Source organism: Dendrobates tinctorius, unplaced genomic scaffold (assembly GCF_039654945.1).
Source record: "Dendrobates tinctorius isolate UK_male_01 unplaced genomic scaffold, ASM3965494v1 ptg000008l, whole genome shotgun sequence".
Lineage (NCBI taxonomy): Eukaryota > Metazoa > Chordata > Amphibia > Anura > Dendrobatidae > Dendrobates > Dendrobates tinctorius.
Window position 1 is genome coordinate 16,352,824 of NW_027361676.1, and position 24,659 is coordinate 16,377,482.

Below are 24,659 nucleotides of genomic sequence, written 5' to 3' on the forward strand. Positions count from 1 at the left end.
CTGTGTTTGGGGGGGTTACTTAATGCCTCGCTATGGCAACCAGACTAGGAACACAGACGCGAGAGGCTGGGACGTCTACTTGCAACACAGCGCGTCTATGCGTTTTCTCCGGAGCGTACAGTGGGACCCTTCGCCAGGCTCCAGCAGGATCATAGTACAAGCAACGCCCACGATGCAGGCATAGGCTTGTTGCCTCAAAAAATTAGCTCAAAGGGCTTAATAAAGTCTTTTTTGAAATAGAGGAGGGCGCGTGGCCCATACTATATACTTGCTTGTCCTACGAGCATAGTACAAGCAATGCCCACGATGCAGGCATAGGCTTGTTGCCTCAAAAAATTAGCTCAAAGGGCTTCATAAAGTCTTTTTTGAAATAGAGGAGGGCGCGTGGCCCATACTATATACTTGCTTGTCCTACGAGCATAGTACAAGCAATGCCCACGATGCAGGCATAGGCTTGTTGCCTCAAAAAATTAGCTCAAAGGGCTTCATAAAGTCTTTTTTGAAATAGAGGAGGGCGCGTGGCCCATACTATATACTTGCTTGTCCTACGAGCATAGTACAAGCAATGCCCACGATGCAGGCATAGGCTTGTTGCCTCAAAAAATTAGCTCAAAGGGCTTAATAAAGTCTTTTTTGAAATAGAGGAGGGCGCGTGGCCCATACTATATACTTGCTTGTCCTACGAGCATAGTACAAGCAATGCCCACGATGCAGGCATAGGCTTGTTGCCTCAAAAAATTAGCTCAAAGGGCTTAATAAAGTCTTTTTTGAAATAGAGGAGGGCGCGTGGCCCATACTATATACTTGCTTGTCCTACGAGCATAGTACAAGCAATGCCCACGATGCAGGCATAGGCTTGTTGCCTCAAAAAATTAGCTCAAAGGGCTTAATAAAGTCTTTTTTGAAATAGAGGAGGGCGCGTGGCCCATACTATATACTTGCTTGTCCTATGAGCATAGTACAAGCAATGCCCAAGATGCAGGCATAGGCTTGTTGCCTCAAAAAATTAGCTTAAAGGGCTTAATAAAGTATTTTTTGAAATAGAGGAGGGCGCGTGGCCCATACTATATACTTGCTTGTCCTACGAGCATAGTACAAGCAATGCCCACGATGCAGGCATAGGCTTGTTGCCTCAAAAAATTAGCTCAAAGGGCTTAATAAAGTCTTTTTTGAAATAGAGGAGGGCGCGTGGCCCATACTATATACTTGCTTGTCCTACGAGCATAGTACAAGCAATGCCCACGATGCAGGCATAGGCTTGTTGCCTCAAAAAATTAGCTCAAAGGGCTTAATAAAGTCTTTTTTGAAATAGAGGAGGGCGCGTGGCCCATACTATATACTTGCTTGTCCTACGAGCATAGTACAAGCAATGCCCACGATGCAGGCATAGGCTTGTTGCCTCAAAAAATTAGCTCAAAGGGCTTAATAAAGTCTTTTTTGAAATAGAGGAGGGCGCGTGGCCCATACTATATACTTGCTTGTCCTACGAGCATAGTACAAGCAATGCCCACGATGCAGGCATAGGCTTGTTGCCTCAAAAAATTAGCTCAAAGGGCTTAATAAAGTCTTTTTTGAAATAGAGGAGGGCGCGTGGCCCATACTATATACTTGCTTGTCCTACGAGCATAGTACAAGCAATGCCCACGATGCAGGCATAGGCTTGTTGCCTCAAAAAATTAGTTCAAAGGGGCTGTATTGTATTGGATGGAAAAAAAATAAAATGAAAAATGCTCACAAGCGGATGCACTTGTAAAGTAAAATGATTTTTACTGATTGCGTAGTTTTGTTATCATGCAGCAAATGTTGCAGGAACATGACTTATCACATCGTCTGAGCTGAGGGACATGCCGATACTTCCTGTCTTAAAAGGGCATAATGTTAAAAGCGCAATCTTCCAATCATATTAATTATGATTAGGTTACTCTACATTTGGGTACTGTCGTCTGGGGGGCTTACGAACTGCGATGATATCCAGTCCTTGTTAAACTTAATGAGAGTCAGCCTGTCGGCATTTTCAGTAGTAAGCCGTGACCTTCTATCAGTGACTATACCCCCAGCGGCACTGAAAACACGCTCTGATGTCACACTAGCAGCTGGGCAGGCCAGCACCTCCAAGGCATACAAAGAGAGCTCTGTCCAAGTGTGAAGCTTGGAAACCCAGTAATTAAAGGGTACAGAAGGCTCGGTTAGGAAGCTGGTACTGTCACTGACATACTCGTTCACCATGTTGGACAATTGTTGTTTCCTACTCAAGGTGACTGTAGGCATGATCCGTTGTTGATTGGAAGGTCTGTTGAACATTGCCCACTTGGTGGACATCTTACCCCACCTCTTCTTGACATTGATGGCGTTTGTGTCCCAACCAAAGGCTGCTGTTGCAAAGAGCTGGTACTTCGGGGTATAGCGGAGTCAGACGGTGATATTGTCAGCAAATTGTCAACAACAACCCTCTTGAAATAAACCATCGTTAAGCCCCTGGGTGACTGCAAGAGCAATGACGGAAATTTGTCTTTGTACCGTGGGTCCAAAAAGGTTGACAACCAGTAGAGGTCGCTGTCATAGATGTGAATGACGCGTGGATCTTGGGAGAGACATTGAGACATTAAGTCAGCCATGTGTGCTAAACTGCAAAGACTCATCTCCTCGGTTACAACAGAATGAGGATCACTACGCATCATGGCCTCTAAATCGGTCTCCGCCTCCTCTTCAGCCCACCCATGCTGTACCGACATAAACGTAGGGTTGGGAGTACCATCAGGGTTCACATCAGTACCACAGAAAAATAAATCTTCTTCATCATCACCCTCATCACCTTCTTCTTCCAGACCCAATGTAGCCTGCTGATATTGGCTTGGCTGGCTAGGATCAGCGATGTTAAATTCTGGCTCCATAGCCATCCGCTGGGCTCTCAAAGATTCTGTCTTGAGATTCATTAGGGATTTGTTTAGCAGGCAGAGCATGGGGATGGTGAGACTAATAATCGACTGATCACCGCTGACAAGTTTGGTGCAGTATTCAAAGTTCTCCAGCAACTCGCAAAGGTCAGCGATCCAGACCCACTCTAAAGTACTAATGTGTCTGGTGTGACTTCCGGGGTGACGGGCATGTTGCAGCTGATATTCCGCTATTGCCCTCTGCTGCTTATTAAACCTTGCCAACATATGGAATGTTGAGTTCCAGCGCGTGGGCATGTCGCAAATTAGCCTGTGTTTAGGCAAATTAAATTTGTTTTGAAGGGCTGAAAGACTTCCAACTGCTGTGGAGGAATGTCTGAAGTGGGCGCAATTTCGCCTCACCTTCTCCAGTAGGTCAGATATCTCGGCGTATATTTTCAGGAATTTCTGAACTACTAGGTTCAGCACGTGAGCCATGCAAGGCATGTGTACAAGGTTACCGTGCTTTAGTGCCGCCACAAGGTTTCAACCGTTATCGCACACAACAAGACCTGGTTGTAGTTGCAGTGGGGCCAGCCACTCATCAGTCTGTTGCTTAAGACCTTTCCACAGCTCAGTTGCAGTGTGAGGTGTGTCACCTAGACAGATAAGCTTCAAAAGAGCATGTTGTCACCTTGCTGAAGCAGTACTGCAAAGCTCCCAACTTGGACATGATGGTGCGGGCGGCTCAGCAGTGGACAAGGAAGTTGCAGAAGCAGATTGTGTACTGGACATATATGATGAGGCAGACACCCGGAATGATGTTGTGCCTGCTATTCGTGGAGTTGGTAGTATCGCAGATGGTCCACTTGGAGAAGTTGGGACACTCTCCACCAGGTTGATCCAGTGAGCCGTTAGTGAGATGTATCTGCCCTGTCCACAACAACTTGTCCACGTGTCCGTTGTTAGGTGGACTTTGGCGGTTACAGCATTTGTTAGCGCACGCTTTAAGTTGGTAACCACGTGCTGGTGTAACGCGGGGACGGCACTGCGTGAGAAAAAGTATCGGCTGGGTACAGAGTATCGTGGTGCTGCCACAGCCAACAACTCCCGAAAAGATTCTGTACCCACAAGCCTAAACGGCAACATTTCCACAGCTAACAACTTTGCAATTTGCGCAGTCACTTTTTGGGAAAATGGGTGTGTCGATTGGTACTTCCGCTGCCTTTCATACATCTGTGGCACAGACAACTGGACATTTGTCGCAGACTCACCAGAGGCTTGACTACTGTCATGCCTCTCTTGTACCGCAGCTTGGGAGGAGTACGTTTGAGCAGGAGCTGATGCCTGAACACTAGCTGGTGAAGGATGGATCTGAGGTGGCCTGGAAGTGTTGGGATCAGAAGGCACTGATTTTGAAGCCAGATGGGCCGACCACTGAATTGAGTGCTTAACAGACATATGCTTACGCATACTGCTGTTGCTCAAGTTTGCTTTTCCCAGGCCTCTGCTTAGCCTTGCATGGCAGATGTTACAGATAACCATATTTGGTACAGATGTGCTATCCTTAAAAAAATCCCACACAATGGCTTTTCGGCCTTTATGTTGAATTGGAGGCAGAGGAGGATGACTCTGTACAACACCAACTGTTGACACAGTTTGGGCAACTGTGTTTACAGTTTGTGCAACAGTTGGTACAGTTTGTGCAACCGTTGACACAATTTGGGCAACTGTTGTCACAGTTTGTGTTCTGGAGAAAGGAGTAAGCCTTGGTGCTTTTGGCGGTGGTACATAGCCACTTTCCTCCTCCTGGCTGCTCTGTTGGCTATGCATGTCAACAGTCCAGGTAGGATCTGTGGTCTCATCATCCACCCCTTCCTCTTCAAAGTCTTCTGGATAACGTGACTGAGCAGGCTGGCCAGATGAGATGTGTGTCTCATCATCCTCATCATCATCCACCTCCTGAGATGCTGTATGCCTTTGGTGAAAGTGGCTTTCTTCAGTACGAGGTGCTTCCAAACTTTGGCCATGAATAGACATTACGTCTTCTTCAAGTATCTCGTCAGGCAGTGACAAAGAAAGGCCAGATGAAATCGAGGGCTGATAAGAACCAAATAAATCATCGGAGTGACCAAGGTCGCGGTCCAAATTTTCCTCTTGCTGCCGATGGGTTGAGGAAATAGGAAGACTTTGAGGATTGGATGGCCCTGCGTTGTCTGTAGCGACACTAGACTGTGTTGGCAAGGACGATTGTGTACTGCCAGAACCAGTGGTCGAGGTCTTATCAGCCATCCAAGATGTTATCTGGTCATGCTCTTCCGGCCTCAAGACACGTTTTTGTTGAGTACTGGGAATTCTAGACAGGAGAAAGGTAGCTCTATCAATCCTCATCTGTCTACCTGTACCAGTGCCTTCTTGGGCACGACTGCTACGGCCACGACCTCGTCCCTTTGCAACCTCTTTTTTGGGAAATTGTGGTTTTTGTGACATTGTTGACAAATGCACAGTCACCGAGATGGAGTTAGGTGGTGCTGTAGGCGTCACTTGCTGGCGGGGTAAGTGTGTGTGCTGACACCTAGCAGTGAAGCTGCACACTAGTCCCTGCACTGTGCACTGCACTGTGAGGCTTGATCCTCCCTGCCTGCCTGCCTACAGTCTACACAGTACTCCTCTGTCCTCCTGGTAGCTCTCAGAAGAGCTGTTTGGGTTTAATATAAGGAATCTTAAAGTTTCCCTACACTAACTGACAATCCCTATGATCTGCTCAAGCATCTACCTCACCCTGCTCTATCTCAGATCTCTCAGGAATGTAGAGGAAATGGCGGTGGAAAAGGCTTATATACAGCCTCGCCTCTCATACATGACATAGGCATCACGATGGACAGAAGCCAATCATAGTCCTGCCACAACCAACATTACTGAATATGATTGGATAACATGCTTGTCCATCTAAAAAAGTTTTCTGACCTAACATGCTAGGCTGTCTCGGAAGCTTTGTAGGAACATAACAGATTCTATATTTGCGAGTCCCGAATCCAGTATACAGGACTCAGGATTCATAGACTCGCTCAGACTCGCTCACAATCGCTGTGTGTTGACATAGGCTGTCTTGGAAACTTGTAGGAACATAACAGATTCTGTATAAGCGAGTCCCGAATCCAGTATACAGGACTCGGAATCGTAGACTCGCTCAGACTCGCTCAGACTCGCTGTTGACAGCGATGTGATATAGCGAGTCTAGCGAGTGAGAAAAAAACCTCTGACAAAACTAGGATTGCCATTGACTTGCATTGGACTCGTTACTGTGCGAGTAATCACTGGGAGACTCGCCGAGTAACGAGTCCAGCGAGTCCCTTACTATTCGCCGAGTAATGAGTCCTAGCGAGTAGACTCGCCCATCCCTACTTCCAGGCTGACCAACTCCTTCTCCATCTGTACTCTGGGTCCTGGACAGCACCTACCAAGTACAGGTAAAGGAACTGCATGACTGTGTCTGTCATCTTTCTCCTGCGCCTGGCGCACGGCTCAGCTACATCCTGCACTGCACACCATCTCCCAACTCTTTCATCTGCCCTGCGACTACGGCCCTACCTGTGCAGGTCTTCTACATCTTAGCTGCACCACAACATCTGTCCCACAGAAGCGACACTGCAGCGCTGGTCAATCTAATCAGAAACCAGAGGTGGTGTCACATATCATTCACCTATAAACGTAATTCACCCCTTTGCATGGACGCCCAGGGCCACGGAACTGGTCACCACCACCGTGACACATCCCTGTGAGACACCGGCCCGGTACCGATTAACCCCACTGCCCTGGCTGACCACCCACACTCCATGTCAGATTCATCTTGGACTGGGGAATTCACGATTTGACTTGATAACCCAGGCATGGTATGATAGAAAGAGCTACATGGACTAATGTGAAGTGTGGCCTGCTGCCTCATTCAGTTTGGGTGGGGGTGCAGGACACAAGGAAAGGGGTTCTTCCTGACCAGGAGCCAGCACTTGACCACTCAGTGCTTGCATTTTTTGAAACTTCAGAAGAGGCGGGCAGATTTGATGGAGTCTGTTTCGGCAATGTAAGCCAAAAGCAGTTCCTCATGCTCCGCCTTTAAAAGCGGTTAACCTACTCCCTGAAAAGGTATCATTCCAGGCGTTCCGGAGCCAGACCATGACGCAGGCTCAACAACTCCTGCCTTAGCTGCTATTTTGCTTTTGCCACTACCAGCAGATGCACCACCACCATCATCACCAGCGGGCCCCCCCGCGCCCACGTCCGCGGCCTCTTCCACCAAACTTCAAAATTTTGCACAAAATAGACACAAAATAACATCAGATATATGGCACTGTATCAGAAATGTACAGCTCTATTCAGTCAAAGGATAATTGTCAATCTCCATATATATTCCATCAGTCACACAGAGACACTCACAGGCTCAGTATGGAATAGACAAGGACATAAAAAGTAGACAAAGTGTACAGTATCATCAGATAGCAGGTATATATAGCATAGTTTAAACATTAACAATGTACGTCTATATATCAGTAGTGTTGAGCCACCACGCTAGTGTTTTGGTTCGTCACACAGGAAGCAAGTTCGTTGAATGTTCGTCCAACCCCATTGAAAACAATGGCAGGCAGGCACAAACACATACAAACACATAGAAAACAATTACAAAACACCTTAAAAGGTGTCCCAAAGCAGAGAAAATGCTCAGAAGACAAAAATTACATATGGAAAAGGGAAACTACATTTAGAAAAGAGGTGGAGGAGTAAAAGGAGGAGGTGGAGAAGACACAGATATAGGCTTGTCATTCCCTTATGAAGTCAAGAAAGGCTGGAATAAAAATGTAAAATACCAACCAAAAAAAAAAAATTCTGAAATCGAACACGATCATATACCGTCGGACTTCCCACCAATAAATTATGCCAACTGGCGATCGGGCGGCGTTTTTCCCACGAACCTCCAAACAGCGTCCATGAAGGCAAAGTGATTGCTTTCCGGGGGAAGTATGATTGCAAAGCTGAACCTTAAAGGAATGTCTAAAAGGGCACCACCAGGAGTGGAGCATGCGGCTTAATTGGGCTCCACCCGGGAAACCACAACCATGCCACCTCAAGAAAAGATACACATATTGAAAGCTTTGTCGATTGTGTGTGTGGTGTGGTATGCCCGTTTGTAGTTGTGCTAGCAATTTGTCAGCTTTATTCCGTTAATGAACGAGACTCCGGCATGCCCCCGTGGTACGCGTCAAGCTAACTAGAGGGATACGTGAGGCTCTGGCACTATCATGGTCTATCATGGCGTTACATGTTAGGGGCTACATGTGCGCTACACTAAAAGGACCAGCTTTTGTCGCTTACAGGTGCAGATAACCAGCAGAACACCATTAGTGATGGGGATCTTTGATTCCAATTATTCCCCGCGAACGATGATTTCCCAGTAAGTGCAGGTCAACCACAATTCCTGAATTAGGCCTAACGGGCATTCCTGAAAAAATGCAAAAAATTACGTGTGCAAACCACAGTTGCTGTAGCTTGCTTAACAGCTCGGCAGCCGTTCTCAGGCCCAGTATGGATTCGACAAGATTCTAGAAAGTTGATAAAGGGTACAGTTTCACGGGGTAACACGTATATATGTAGCATAGTTTATACATTGAAAACCTATGTCTATATATCAGGAGGCAGGCTCAGACGGTCTCAGGCCCAGTATGGATTAAACGTGATTGGACAAAGGTGAGAAAGAGTACCGTATTACTGGATAACAGGTATATATAGCATAGTTTACACATTAAAAACCTATGTCTATAAAACAGGAGGCAGGCTCAGACGGTCTCAGGCCCTGTATGGATTAGACGTGATTGGACAAAGGTGAGAAAGGGTACCGTATCACAGGATAACAGGTATGTATAGCATAGTTTACACATTAAAAACATAGGTCTATATATCAGGAGGCAGGCTCAGACGGTCTCAGGCCCAGTATGGATTAGACGTGATTGGACAAAGGTGAGAAAGGGTAACGTATCACCGGATTACAGGTGTGTATAGCATAGTTTACACATTAAAAACCTATGTCTATAGATCAGGAAGCAGGCTCAGACGGTCTCAGGCCCATTTTGCATTTGACCAGCTTGTACAAAGTTGAGAAAGGGTACATTATCACTGGATAGCAGGTATATATAGCATAGTTTAAATATTTAAAATCTCCATGTTCTTAGTATGGATTAGACAGCAATCTAAAAAGTAGAAAAAAGGAAATGTATTTGAAGCGTACCCCAGTATACACCTTAGGTGGTATTTTTGAATCTTCATATATATTTCTGTCTCAGTAAGACAGTCCAGACTCTCCTCAATAGGAAATGAGATGCATACAATTACTGACATAAATTCTAGTGATTGCAGAAATCTAGGAATTCCTATTCACGGGATAAACTTCTGTCATAATTCTCAGAGGCGATGCAGACCCTCAATTAATTAGTGTGTTGAGACAGCGAAAACCATTTCTTTGTGAAGAAAGTGTTGCTGTATCGCAGTACCGTTGATCCCATCTCCATTACTCATATCCATATAATTTTGATCACAGGGAGAGATGTAAACATGGTGCTCACTTCCTATCATGCTCTGTCACGTAACTTTGGAGTGCAAAAGACAGAAGCCACAGGCCGTAGGCGATTCATTTGGATTGGCATGAGAGGGCACATTTAAAAATGTGCGCTGGAATGTCACACGTCTGTGGGTAGGAAAACTGTGAAAGCTGATGAGAAACCACCACTGCATTTCATTGTGAGTCGACGTCCATAAGAAATGGAAGCTATTGATCATCTGAAGCTAGATCCCGGCCAGTGGGACAGGGCATAGCTACATCTTAACCATCATCTTCTATCAGTTCACCAAATTTGTAGTGGCAGTCCCAGTGAAGGATTTGACAGTCCAGACTACACAGTGGAGGAGCAGGGAGAGGTAAACATTGCAAATGCTGGGGCCCTGCCAAACTGCATCATGTGAGTGATATGTCAGTTGGAAGAATATGAAATTAAGTTCATCCATCTATTCAAAAGCCAAGAGATGGACATCTAGGCAAAATATCAGAGTCAATAAGTCTGCTCAACACAAGATCTATCAGTCCTGGTGAGACAATCATTGCAGTTGATGTGGCTCGTATGCTTCATAATAGTGAAATTACAGATGTCTATGAAAGCACTGTGCAACATACGTTACACAAGTCTGGAATGGTGGCTTGATAAAAGGTGAAGAAAAGAGATGAGTTTACCTGTGAATGTTCGTGTTTGTCGGGATAGGCTGAACTTTAATTCAAAGTTTGACCTTGAACTTGACCCTGAAGCCAACACCAATAGAAGTCAATGGGGACCTGTACATTGGTACTTTAAAATGGCTATAAAATTATCATAGTAAGGGCTATGGGGCTGCAAAAGGAAGCTAAATGGTGGTAAGAGCAGGACAATTGACCTGCAAACAAATGTGGATAGGGAAATTACTTAAAATAACATAGAATAAAAAATAATAATAATATTGAAACCGGAGACAGAGGTCCAAGTTGTGGAAGAGGTGGACATGGTGGTATAGGTGAAAGAGGCAGAGGAGGAGGTAGCCAACACTGTTTTTGTGTTTTGTTTTTAATTGGGGGGTACTCTGAAATCAGGCTCTGTGGGGGCACTCTACATACAGGCAGTGAAATAATATGCTGGCCACTGTCTCTCTGTATACAGGCTGTGTAATACTCTGTACTTTTTTGGGGTGCAAAATATGTGGGTAGGCAGATGACTTAAAAGGGTTTTCCCATGAACAAAGTTAATTTTAAGGTTAATTTTAATCAATACATCTTGGAATAATAAAAATTTCAACAATTGAATGTGTTTAAAAATAAAATTCTAGTGCTGAGACAATCTTATAAACGTGCACCTGCTGTATATTGTTTGATAGCTGTGTCTCACCGCACAGGGACATGGTCTGATTATAACACAGCTTCTGGGCAGGGGAGGAAGTAAAAGAGAGTATACAGATAGCACAGCATGGGATCACAGCTGATTCTTTTTGTGAGATGAACCTTTCCCGTGCCTGTTATTAAAAAATATCTTACCTCAAAGAAAGAATTATTTGTGATCCTGTGCTGTAATGTCTGTATACTTTTTTGCTTCCTCCCCTGCCCAGGAGATGTGGTATGTTCCGTGCATGGCCAGAAACAACCATTACACAGTACACAAAAGGGGCACATTTATAAGATTATCTAAGCACAGGAACATTTTTTTCAACACATACAATTGTTGAAATTTATATTATTCCAAGATGTACTGATTAAAATAAACTTTGTTCATGAGAAAATCCATTTGAAATAGCATAGAATTAAAAAATAATAATCTTGAACCAGGAGGCAGAGTTCCAAGTGGAGAGGGAGGTTGAGGAAGAGGTGGATGTGGACTTGGCAGTGTAGGTGGAAAAGGTGGAGGATTAAGCAGCCATCACTTTTCTTTTATTTGGGGAGGCACCAAAACATTAGGAATGGCAAATAGAACTAAAAAACTGTGGTGGAGTATAATATGGCAAGTTTTTAAATAAACACACAGCAAGAATAACATCCTTTATTTGAAATAAAGACACTGACTCCTTTTTTGAAATAAAAATAAAAAAGCAAAGTTATACTCACCTCTACACCTATGAGTAAGGATTAAATTTCAAAACGTGTATGCTAGATTTGCACATTTTTTCTGCCCATGTACACTGGTGCAACTTTTTAATTCTTCAATAAAGACTTCTGAATTTTATTCAACACGCTGGATATTTTTCTATTTCTACAAATGGTTTCCTAACTGTGGCATTGCAGGTTTCCTTGTGTGGCATCCACTGAGAAGGTGAGCTGATATTTTCTCTCTTTTTAACACCTTTACACCTAATTCATTGATGCCAATGTCTCCTGTAAGATAATACAAATAATAAACCACCATTTTTCTCACATGTCTGACATGAAGATAATCCTCCAATGCCCATGTCTCCTGTAAAAGACCAAAAATAATAAACAACCATATTCCTCACCTGTCCTATGAGAAGATAATCCAGTTGTCTTGCGACGAGTCTAGCTCTGCTACATCTAGATGCCATTCTGAAAGTTGCATGACGCAAGCGTTCAGCCTGGCAGCCAGCAGAGACATTCATATGTGTGTCATAGCAGGTAAGGAAAATGGATGCTTATTATTTTCTGTCTTATACAAAGGACATGGGCTTCAGTGGATTACACATAAAGGTGGGTATAATTTGCTATTTTCTTTTATTTTTTTCAAGTAAAGTAGTCAGTGTCTTTATTTCAATTAAATGACTTTATTCTGGCTGTTTTTTTACAGTGTTCCCATGGGATTAGTAAAGGAGGTGTCTTATAGACACCTCTCCATTACTAACTCTGGGCTTGGTGTCAGCGGACACAAAACAGCTGACATCAAATTAAACCTATACCCCACTTTCCACCACAACCAGGGCAAGTGGGAAGGGTCAGATATCTAATAGATGCGCCATTTCTGGGGTGGCTATGGACTGCTATGTTTAGGCTAGGAAGGGATAATATTCTCAGTCTGAGTATACCAGCCCACAGATGTCTGTTTTAGCCTGGCTTTAGTTTGGCTGCTTTAGTTTAGTTGGATGTCAAAAATAGCCAGCCATGATAAAGCTGACAGCTGAGGGCTGCAGCCCACAGCTGTCAATTTGCCTGCACTGGCTACCAATAACAGGTGCCTGCTGATGAATACTCTCATCAGCCTCTCTTGCTCTCGCAGCTATCAGCAACAACAGGCATACACTGATGAGAGTAGTACTCTCTAATCAGTCGATGCCTGTGACTAGTGGCAACCTTTTTATCGCCGGTAATCTGACAGCATGGGAATCGCAGATATCTGACTGGCGATAATTAACTCACCGCCGATCAGAGCCATCGGTGGTTCTCACGCTGTCACACAGATGAAAGCGTGGGAAAAAGCCAAAGTTCAGGCTGCCGAACCCAAACAGTAACACAAACTTCCTGTAGTCTGTGTTCGGAATCCGTGCACGAACACTAGGTGTTTGATACGGACCCCGAACTTTATTGTTCGGGTTTGCCCATCACTAATCTTCAGCAGATAAAACAGGTATTTTATCAAAACTGCAGTAAGAAGCCCAGTGATACATCGCTGGAATCAGGGTTTCTACATCATGCTGCTCTCACATGGCATGGCAAAAAACTGGTGACAGATTCCCTGTAATTATTAAGGCAAAGAAAATAAAATCAAAGCATCATATTTGCTGTTTTCTTAGGCACTGCACCTAAAATATGCAATAAAAATTATCAAAAATTTGTACCACTAAAGAGGTTTTAGTAAAAATGTCTGTTAAACTTGCAAAAAACAAGCTCTTATGTACTGGTGCATCTCACAAAATTAGAATTTCATCAAAAAGTTAATTTATTTCAGTTATTCAATACAACAAGTGAAACTTATATATTGATAAAACACAGTGTACCAGCAGATGACCTAGCTCCCCAAACAATCACTGACTGTGGAAACTTCACAATAGACCTCAAGCAGCTTGGATTGTCTGTCTCTCCACTCATCCTCCAGACCCTGGGACCTTGATTTCCAAGGTCTAGAGCAGAGGTCTCAAACTCGGCAGAGTAAATGGGCCGCATATAAAAAAACATTTAAGCTGGTGGGCCGCATTCCTTTCAAACTTAATACAGTCACAATTGATAGCGGTATCTAAGGGGTTAAACGGCCGCGATCGGTGCTAATACCGATCATGGCCGTTCAAATAGGTTGTCAGCTGCGATGTACAGCTTACCTCAGCGGATGATAGTGTCGGCTCTGCATGTGAGCTGGTGCTATCATCTCGCTATACACGCACAGCCACAGTCACCTGCAAAATCCAGCAATGGGGAAGTCACGCCTCCGCTCTCTGCGCGCTAGCGTGATGTCATTGCACAGCACCAGATGGATGTCATTACGCAGGGCCACAGCCACTACAGAGCGGCGCACTCCTCCTCTATTCTAGCGTGAGCAGTCGCGTAGCTACAAAGTTATGGGCCCTGGTGCAAACTTTCAAATGGGGCCCACCCCATGCCAAAATACACACACATCTCCGCTCAGCACACCTCGTACACATGCGGCTCCGCTCCGTACACCTCGTACACATGCGGCTCCATTCCGTACACCTCGTACACACGCGGCTCCGCTCCGTACACCTCGATCTTCTTACACACATGGCTCCACTCCGTACACTTCATACACACACAGCTCTGCTACATCCACCCTGTAAACCCCTCCTGACCCCACACAGAAACTTACCCAGCCAGCACCATGACAACCAGCACAGACAAAGACAGCAGCGTTCTGCATACACTGAGGCCCCAGATCATGTGACCCCCTGACTCCTCCCCCTCCTGTGACCTCATCACAGGTCCTGTGCACACAGAACACACAGCCATTGCTGCGCTCCTGGATGGCTGCGTGCCTTACCCCTTCTATCTACATCAGGGGGGTGAGACGTGGTGCACCGCAGATGACTGCCCCAGGGGCCGCATGCGGCCAGCGGGCCACATGTTTGAGACCCCTGGTCTAGAGTGAAGTATCCACAATCAATGATGGTTTATGGAACACATGTCATCTGCTGGTGTAGATCAACTGTGTTTTATCAAGACCAAAGTCAGCGCAGCCGTCTTCCAGGAAATTTTAGAGCACTTCATGCTTCCCTCTGCCAACAAGCTTTTTGGAGATAGAAATTTCATTCTTCAGCAGGACTTGGCACCTGTCCATACTGCCAAAAGTACCAAGTCCTGGTTTAAAAACAACAGTATCACTGTGCTTGATTGGCTAGCAACCTTGTCTGACCTTAACCCCATAGATAATCTTTGGAGTATTGTCAAGAGGAAGATGAGAGACACCAGACCCAACAATGCAGATGAGCTGAAGGCTGCTATCAAAGTAACCTGGGTTTCCATAACACCTTAGCAGTGCCACAGGCTGATCACATACATGCCACGCCTCATTGATGCAGAAATTGATGCAAAAGGAGCCACAACCAAGTATTGAGTGCATTTTCTAAACATAAATTTCAGTAGGCCAACATTACAGATTTTAAAATCATTTTTTGAAGCTGGAGTTAAAAAGTATTCTAATTTACTGAGATAATGACTTTTTGGCTTTTATTGGCTGTAAGTCATAATCATCAACATTAACAGAAACAAACACTTGAAATAGATCACTCTGTAATGACTCTATATAATATCTTAGTTTCACTTTTTGTATTGAAGAACTGAAATAAATTAATTTTTTGATGATATTCTAATTTTGTGAGATGCACCTGTAAAGTTCCTGGTGCACGTTTTTTTGCAGACTACTGAAAATATCTGTATATTTAGGGCTTGCATTCTATTCTTTTTCTGAAAAGTGATTTATTTCATTGCATATTTCCTTTTGCAATTCCCAAATGGACCTATGGCCAAACTCGCATCTAAATCTGCACCAAAGGGTGAAAATTTTTAAGCAGATTTCTTCAAAGCAACTTATGTGAATGTAAGGAGATGGACATGCTGCCCACGTTTCTCCTTGAAGAAGGACTATTATGTTATGTTTTGTGATATGAATATGCAGTAATGATGCTGATATTGTGAAATTGCTTGACAGTAGGGATAGTAAAAGTTAATACTTTGGATTAGCCCAGAATGTCAGAAAGGGTTCAGTGTGTGTGGAATAGCGACCTAAGGTTGAATGGGAATGGTGCCGCAAGACGAGGGTGTTCCTGGGGAAACTGGGAGAAATAGCGTGATCCAGAGCAGAAACAAGGAAGAGTGACTGAGATAAAGTGATTTACCGGAGACAGGTCCTGGTAGAAGACGCCTACGCCTAGCAGTACGACTCAGAGTTCATAGCTTCTAGAGGTAATGGGCCTAGACAAAAATACATAGCGTCAAACCCACAGCAATTCCTCATTGTGTGCACGTACATCAATAAAATAACACAAGGAAAAACATACCAGGTGAAAAAGATTATAGAGATTCCATTTGTTTTACTATTCAGTGTGAACAACCCTTTATATTTTTACTTGTTTTAGGAACAAGTTTTTTGTTTGGATAAAACATAGCCCTGTGTAAGCTTACATAACAGATTATTTCCTGAAGCTTTATTAAAATTCAAATTGACAAATAAACAACATAAAAAATAATGTAATATATTCTAACCTCTCATTGAAAGCAATAGAGTTGCATTACAAGAAAATTGAGATAATTTTAAGACTATCATTATCTAAGAGAGAAAGGGATTGGTTAAGCTATGTGATACCATACTACCCAGTGTGGATGTGCATCAGTTTGGCAGGGAAGGCTATTTTAAAATAATGTGGGTATAGAACCATTGGATGTTTTTTTTTTTATTTAATACATATTTAAATTATTTGCAGATGGTTAATAGCAGATGAAAGTTTCCAAAAAGGTGTTCTTTTTTTCTGTTCTTCATTCCCTAGATGATTGGGCTATGTGCTGACACTTGGATACTTGTTTTACTGTATCATTTGACATGAGGGATTTACGTGTCAAAACTTACTCTGAAGCCAAATATATGTCAACTTGCAAGGTATGTACAAATGAACAACTCCACTGACTACGTTTAAGACAGAAGTCCTTCAGAACCGACACATTGCCAAGTCATAACCCAGCACCAAACAAAGTAATATTGAGTCAGCTCCAACAAGCTAAAATATCTTTAATGTTCTCTGCAGAAATTCCATTACAGCCTTTATCATTAGGAAAATAATGTAATAAAATGAGACTTTTCCCCAAATGCATTAATAAAGATAAAACTGGCTGGGCCAACTCCAAAACCACTGGAGCCACATTTAATTTGCTTGTTTTATGAATCCAGGATTCCATGTTCTGTTCAATCCACTGCGAGAATACAATAAGACATTGTGATGGTCTGTTCGAGGGAATGTTCTCATTATCCTGCAGTTAATATATACAACTCACTATTAGAAATCTGTAAATCTCTTAGAAAGATTTTATGTAGAAACTCAATGAAGCAGAAATCTTTCTTTATGGTAAAGAACAATGTTGGAGCATTAATATCTGCATCAGTGACCATCTGTAGGTGTCATCCTAAATCAGGTATATATACTGAATGAAAAAGTTTTTTCTCCAATAAACATTCTTTTCCATGTTGTATCTGGTTTTATGTTATTATTATTATTATTTATTATAGCGCAATTTATTCCATGGCACTTTACATGTGAGGCAGGGTATACATAATAAAAACAAGTACAGTAATCTTAAACAATACAAGTCACTCCTGGTACAGGAGGAGAGAGGACCCTGACCGCGAGGGCTATCAATCAACCATCTACAATGTTCACAACATTTTGTGAAGTCAATACTTTTCTGTGCAGGATTTACTCCATCGTGTTGACCATAGATGAATAAGAACATCCTAGAGATGGACAGATTAGGCAATATTCAAATTCTTCTGTTCAAGCTTTGTTTCTTGGGAATTTCAATTGACAGAGAAGTCCACACATAATAAACACAATATGTAAAAAAATTGTTATACTCACCCTCTCCTTACTTTTCCTGCCCTTCAGCTACTCACCATCAACCATCTGGTCCTTGCTGCAAAAGGGGCTGGTGATCAGGGAGGTTGGAGGAACAGAATGGTGGCAGTGAGTAGTGGAGGGGCTGAAGAGGTGAGTGGGGAGATAAGTATAACAATCTTTTATATTTTTTACCTTTTGATTGCCATTATGGATCAGATAAATGGTGGCCTGTGCCTGCCATTTAGTTGAATCCGCGCTCAGCAAATTACAAGAAATTCACATTTCTTTCAAATGTTTGCAATTTGTAAAATTTGAGCAGAATTCATTTCCACTTTAATTTATTTGCACATCTTTAGATATTAACAACTAGCATTTACACCACTGTCACTGCAAACATAACTGTTTCGTACCAGCTGATCTTTGCCATTACTACAGACCCACTAAGGCTAATACAGCAACATCTATTCATCTATGGATATTTATGGTCTAAGGGGTAAGGTTTCTCCTTGTGGAGAGTGACATGCCAGCTCTGGCTTGTCAAGGTAAGGAGGCTTATTCGCCATGCAATGCTCCTCTGGGAAAATAATATGCAAATTGCCTCTTCAGAGGAAAAGAGGACTTGAACTCTATAGCGCTACTACCAACAGGTGGCGCTATAGAGTTCAAGTCCTCTTTTTCTCTGAAGAGGCAATTTGCATGGATATTTATGCATATTAATGGATAAAAGTTCTTAGACTGACACAAGTTTTAGTTTTCTCTAAATTTGCAGCTTAAATGTTTTAAGATCATTTAGTCAGGTATTTTGTGGTTACTGAACAAGAATTATTAGCCTTTCATAAGTGTGTAAACCTTTATTGATAAATCCTTCAAATTTATTAAAAGACTCAATATTAGAGATGAGCGAATATTTCCATATTCGGTTCGGCTCTCGATCGCCGAATTTGCAATATTCGCCGATTTAATTGCCGAATATAGCCGAACCCACAAAAGCCGGTATTTCCCATGCTGTGTGACAGCATGGGAAACACAAGCGTAGTGCTTCTGATTGGCGGTAAAATCATCCCTGCTGGTCAGAGAACCGCCATTCCCATCCTGTCAAAAGACAGCATGAGCCAGCACCTGTGATCAGAGACGTAAAGTTTACCTCCAGTCACTAGTCAAAACACTATAGTGTCCAAATAGTAAATTGGCACTTCAACCATGACAATATACATTAATGGGCAAAAGATGTAACTAATTTACCCAAAAAATGAAGCGAACCAAAAAATTAAGTATAATAAAATCACACAATTTTATTGGGTACAAAAAGAAATGAATATAAAAGGCCACATATCCATATTAATCATAACATACCCAAAGGGGGCAAATGCACAGACCAAAAAATGAGGGACAAGAAAGCTAGCAACATTCCTATTATGGTTCTCAGTTGATCATTTACATAGTACACAAGATGACACTATATCCCGGTATATCCATAACACTAATGACATTCCTCTCACCACCTCTAAAGTTCATCTCAAAATTAAATATCCCTTTAAGGCAATAATATAATGGGTTAACAGACAAAGAGTAGTATATATAAAGTGCCAGTGCTTAATTGACCTGAAAAGGTCTAAATATATGCATAAACTACCCCACGGAACCAATCTCTTGCCAAAGATGGAGATGCAAATATTCGCGTTATAACTGGTAAATACCTTATCCACAGAGTGGTGGTGATCATGGTCCAGTGCATAAACCCCCACGCCCCGATGCGCATTTTGCCCTCTTGCTTCTTCCGGGGGCATGCCCAGAACAGATTAGGAGCTCTTTTTATAACTATAGAGGGCCAATCAGGGAGCTGAACCCGTCATCACATGATGTTAAAAGAAGCTATTGATGCTCTGGTTTCATTGCAAGAAGAGAACATAGCCCCTATAGAGGTGAATATGATCCCAAGTCATTTGTTTACTAAATGTAAAACATTTCCATCTTTAGGACTTTGTCCAGCAGTGGAAGTGTTTACAAAACTTGTCTCTTCAGATATTGCTAAATTAGCTCGAAAACAAGGGGGTACTTCTAATTTGTCAAAATAGGAGAAGTCAGCGCTTATGGATGTTAAAACATGGGACGATGTAGTCTTTAAGCTGGCCGATAAGGGGGGCAATTTGGTAATTTGGCCAATAAGTCAATATGAAAAACAGGCCAGCAAACTTCTCAATGATGTAAATTGCTATCGCAGATTAACGTATAACCCCTTATTCTCCTTCCAGAGTCTCCTAGTGGATACCCTGGATAAGGCCTTTACACAAGGTATCATTTCTAAGAAATTGCTGGATCAGATTCGAAATGGCCACCCAAAATTAACTACATTCTATTTAATCCCAAAGATACATAAAAACACCTTGGATTCTCCTGGTCGCCCGATTGTGGCAGGTAATGATGGGCCATGTGAACTTATTGGACACATGGTAGATTTTTTTTTTAAACCATTAGTGTGGAATTTGCCATCATATACTAGGGATGCCACGTCATCATTACAAAGATTGGATCAGCTTTCGCTGGATGAGAATATGATTATCGTAACTGCTGATGTGGAATCGCTATATACATCGATTCGCCATCAGGATTGTTTGGCTGCAGTTAAGTTTTTTCTGGATTCCAGTTCTTTAGATGTATTGTTGGTTGAACTGATCATGACCTTGTTGGAATTTATACTTACGCACAACATGTTTATTTTTAATTAAAAAAAGTATCTCCAATTACAAGGCATAGCAATGGGGGCCTGCTGTGCCCCCTCTTATGCCCCATCTTATGCTAACCTGTTTTTAGGGGCATGGGAGAGAGAGGTGTTCCAAGATGACCTCGTCCAGGAGTTGAACTATGTTCACAACTGGATGAGGTACATCGACGACATTCTCTTTCTGTGGGATGGCCCCTTACAAGGTTTACATAAGTTTATGAAACATCTCAATGATAATGATAAAAACATCAGATTGACTTTCAGATCTGGTAGAGAGATGGATTTTTTGGATATTAAAATGGTGGTGGACACTAATGGGTTTTTGAATACGGATATTTTCCGTAAGAGTACTTCAACTAACTCATTGTTGGTTGCAGATTCTGCACATCCAGTTTCCACAATTCGTGGAATTCCAGTGAGTCAATTCCTGCGTGCTAAAAGAATTTGTTCAAAAGACGAGAGTTTTGAGCAACAAGCCATTGACTTAACAAGAAGATTCACAGATAGGGGCTATAGTAAAAGGGTGATTAAAAGAGGTTATCTCAGAGTGTCAAAAACCACAAGAAATAGCCTCCTGTATGGAACGTCTCTCCCTAAAAAAGAACGAGAACAAAACAACCAGGTTTGATTCATCAGTACAATGAAGAAAGGAATGTCCAGCTCCACGATGTAGTGAAAACATATAAATCCCTTTATTCACTTAGTCCATACAATGGTGAGGTTAAAAGGCCAGCATAGAAAAACAAGGCTTGCATTCTCAATGCGTTTCTGGTGACTTCGCACCCTTAGTCATGATACACAGCTTCGTTGCAAACAGATCTTATATACCATGTCCGGTCGGCACACCGGTAAAATAATTAACACTAAAAAAGGGGAAAACATGTGATACAGACAGAGTTAAAATCATCAACGGAATCCTAAATTAAACATGACAGGATGTACAATTCAACCATATACAGATAAATTATCATGTTTTTGTACATTAAATTTCCTTTTAATTTCATATTTGTGTTTTATTTTTATTTCATTGTTTAGCAAAACTATTTCTGTAAAACTGGGAAGGAAGGAGGAATAATTCCCATTGTATTCATGTACAGAAAATTTTGTAGCATTAATATGACATAAATAATGCTTGCGATTTTAGTAGTATTATGTAGCAATCCACAATAATATAAATTGCAACTATTTCAGATTTAATTTTTATAGAGAAAAAAATCATTTTAATAGTTTTTACCTTTTATTGTCAGAATCAAGAGGTGAGAAATAATTTGTCTATTAAATAGACCCGTTAATTCAGATTTATACCCATGCAAATTTATTATCAATAAGTTCATAATAAAGATAATAAGATACCATAAATTCAGAAAACAAACAGGATCATAGTTTGATTTTCAGAATTTTCAGAAATTACATGAATTTGTTAGTTTAATAGAAAAGCATAATAATATCTTTTCTTTTATTTAAGCCTCGTGGTATTCTGGTATTTAATTTGAAAATCCACCAGGCTTCTCTGTTCCTAAGTATCGTTTCTATATCACCACCTCTGATCCGATTATGGATTTTTTCTATACCATATATTTTCAGTGAATCAAATTTATTTGTGTGGTTTTTAACAAAATGTTTCGATATCTGAGATATATTTCTATCTGTATTAGCGCTCTCTATGTCATGGATGTGCTCCCTAATTCTTGTTTTTAAAGTGCGCTTTGTGCTGCCTACATATTTTAACTGACAAGCTGTGCACTCCATGACATAGACAACGCTCTTAGAATTGCAATTTATGAAATCTTTGATTTCAAATTGTTGTCATTAAAATCTCCATATTTAGTGCATTTTTAGTATATCTACACATTTTACACTGATTGGCACCACACTTAAAAAAAACCTTTCATGTTTAACCAATTAGTTGTATGTTCCTGCGATGTGCTGAGAAAACTTGGCGATAGGCTTTTTATTGAATTCACTTTTCTAGAGACTATTCTTAATCCTTTTTTTATTATTTCCTCAATGTCCGGATCTTCTTTGAGAATTGGTAAATTATCTTGAATAATTCTTTTTATACATGGAAATTGGTTACTAAATTGCAAGACCAATTTACAGGGTTAACAGGGTTCTTAATTACATTGTATTGTTTTTTAAAACGAGGTTTTTTAGCCACAATTTTTTCTGCCCTATCTAAGCTCCATTGATTGTTGCCTCTTCTACTTAAACGCTGTTTTGTGCTGCAAACTTCTTTTTTATAATCTTCGTGGCGGCTGCCGTTTCTTTTAGCGCGTGTCATTTCACCCACAGGTATACTTTTGATCGTATGCCTTGGGTGATGGCTTTTAGCATGGAGTATCGTATTTCCAGCTGTGTCTTTTCGATGAGTGCGTGTAACCACAGACTCATTAGGTATTCCTGTTAAATTTAAATCTAAAAAAATCAATGTTGGAATTCTCATGTCGCACCAAGAATTTTAAGTTCAAAGGATTACAGTTTAAATAAGAAATGAATTCCTGCACAGTCGATACATCAGATTTCCAAATTATGACAATATCGTCTATATATCTCCCATAAAATTGAATGCAGTTGATGAAAGCATTATCAGCATTATAGATGTACAACTCCTCCCACCAGCTCATGACTAGATTTGCCAATGAAGGGGAGTATTTAGCCCCCATTGAAACACCATTTGTTTGCATATAATAGTTTTCATTAAATAAAAAATATTTGTTCGAAATTAACAAATGTGTCACATCCAATATGTAATTTTGAAAATCAGGAGGAAAATTGCTGTATTTTTGTAAGTGAAACTGTAGCGCATAAATTGCTATTTTATGGGGTATTGATGTGTACAGAAAAATGACATCTGTCGTTATCCAAGAAAAATTAGTATCCCATATTAAACCATCCATCATATTCAATACCTCGGTACTATCTCTGATAAATCCAGGGATTTACCAAAAACCCATAAAAAAACTTCCCCCCCCATGAGATCAATTGTGTCAGGAATGGGATTGGTGGGGGAAAGATTAGGTGAATGGTTGGATCTTCTCTTACAACCCCTAGCCCAAAGGGTCACAGGCAGACACTGAGATCACAGGATGACAGAATGACTGGATGACAGGCTGCATGGTTGCAGCCATTCAACCTGCCATCTGGATGTACCAGAGCTAGACCCGTCGTGAGACAAGTGGATTAAAAGCATCTCTGTGGAAAGGTGAGGAATATTGTTGTTTGTTTTTTTACATCTCTTTTGCAGATGATGAGGGCATCCTGGGAATGGGTGAGGTCATAAGTATGGTTTAATTAAGATTATTAAAGGAGTCTGTGTCTTTCTTTCAACAAAAGAACTTTTCTAGTTAGTAATGAGGGTGTCTTATTGGCGCCTCTCCAATACTAACCTTGGGGCTTGATGTTATCTGACAATACAAAGGTGACATCAACCCTCCCAACTATCACCCCACTTGCCACCGCTACAGGGCTAGTGGGAAGAGCGAGGCTAAATGCCAGAATTGGCACATCTTCGAGATGCGCCATTTCTGGAGTACCTGAGAGCTGATGTTTTAACCTGGGGGGCCAGTTTCATGGCCCTTTCCTAGGCTATTAACCCCTTTCCTACATTGGATGTACTATTCCATCCATGTGACCTGGGACCTAAGTACCAAGGATGGAATAGTACGTCCAGCACGATCAGCGGTGTTCACGGGTTGAGCGCCGCTGATCGCGGCTGGGTGTCAGCTGACTATCACAGCTGACACCTGGCACATTAACCCCCAGCACACTGCGCTCAAACATGATTGCAGTGTACCAGGGGCATAAGGAAGCATCGAGCAGGGAGGGAGATCATTGCATGCTTCCCTAAGACCCTCGGAGCAGAGTGATGTGCTTGTGCTGCTCCAAGGGTCTCCTCCCTGCAGGCCCCTGGATCCAATATGGCCGTGGGGGCCTTCGGGGTCCTGCAGGGAGGTGGCTTCCTCAGTGCCTGCTAAGAGCAGGCGCTGAGAAAGCCTGCTTCACTGCCTGTCAGATCGCTAATCTGACAGTGCTCTGCAAAAGTGTCAGATCAGCAATCTGACACTATATAGTAATGTCCCACATTGGTACAATATAATAAAGTGTTCAAAAAATAATCGTGTAAAAATAATTAATAAAAAATTCCTAAATAAATAAAAAAAATTCCCTAATAGATTCTTTTATTTGTAAAAAACAAACAATAAAAGTATACATATTTAGTATCGCCGCGTCTGTAATGACCCGCCCTATAAAACTGTCCCACTAGTTAACCCCTTTAGTGAACCCCTTCAAAAAAAAAACAAGGCAAAAAACAATGCCTTATCATCATACTGCGGAACAAAAAATGTAATAACGCGATCAAAATGACCAATATAAATAAACATGGTACCGCTGAAAGCGTAATCTTGTCCCGCAAAAAAACGAGCCACCATACAGTGTCATCAGCAAAAAATAAAAAAGTTATAGCTCGCAGAAAAAAGTGATGCAAAAATAATTATTTTTTGTATAAA

General features: G+C 41.8%; 1 long non-coding RNA gene across 1 annotated transcript in view; it reads left to right on the forward strand.

The window, feature by feature from the left end:
- Positions 1 to 24,659, forward strand: part of LOC141089419 (uncharacterized) — a 35,956-nt gene that overhangs the window by 952 nt on the left and 10,345 nt on the right. Inside the window, exon 2 of the long non-coding RNA XR_012232280.1 lies at positions 16,368 to 16,477. This is a non-coding gene — a long non-coding RNA (uncharacterized lncRNA). The remainder of the gene's footprint in view (positions 1 to 16,367; positions 16,478 to 24,659) is intronic.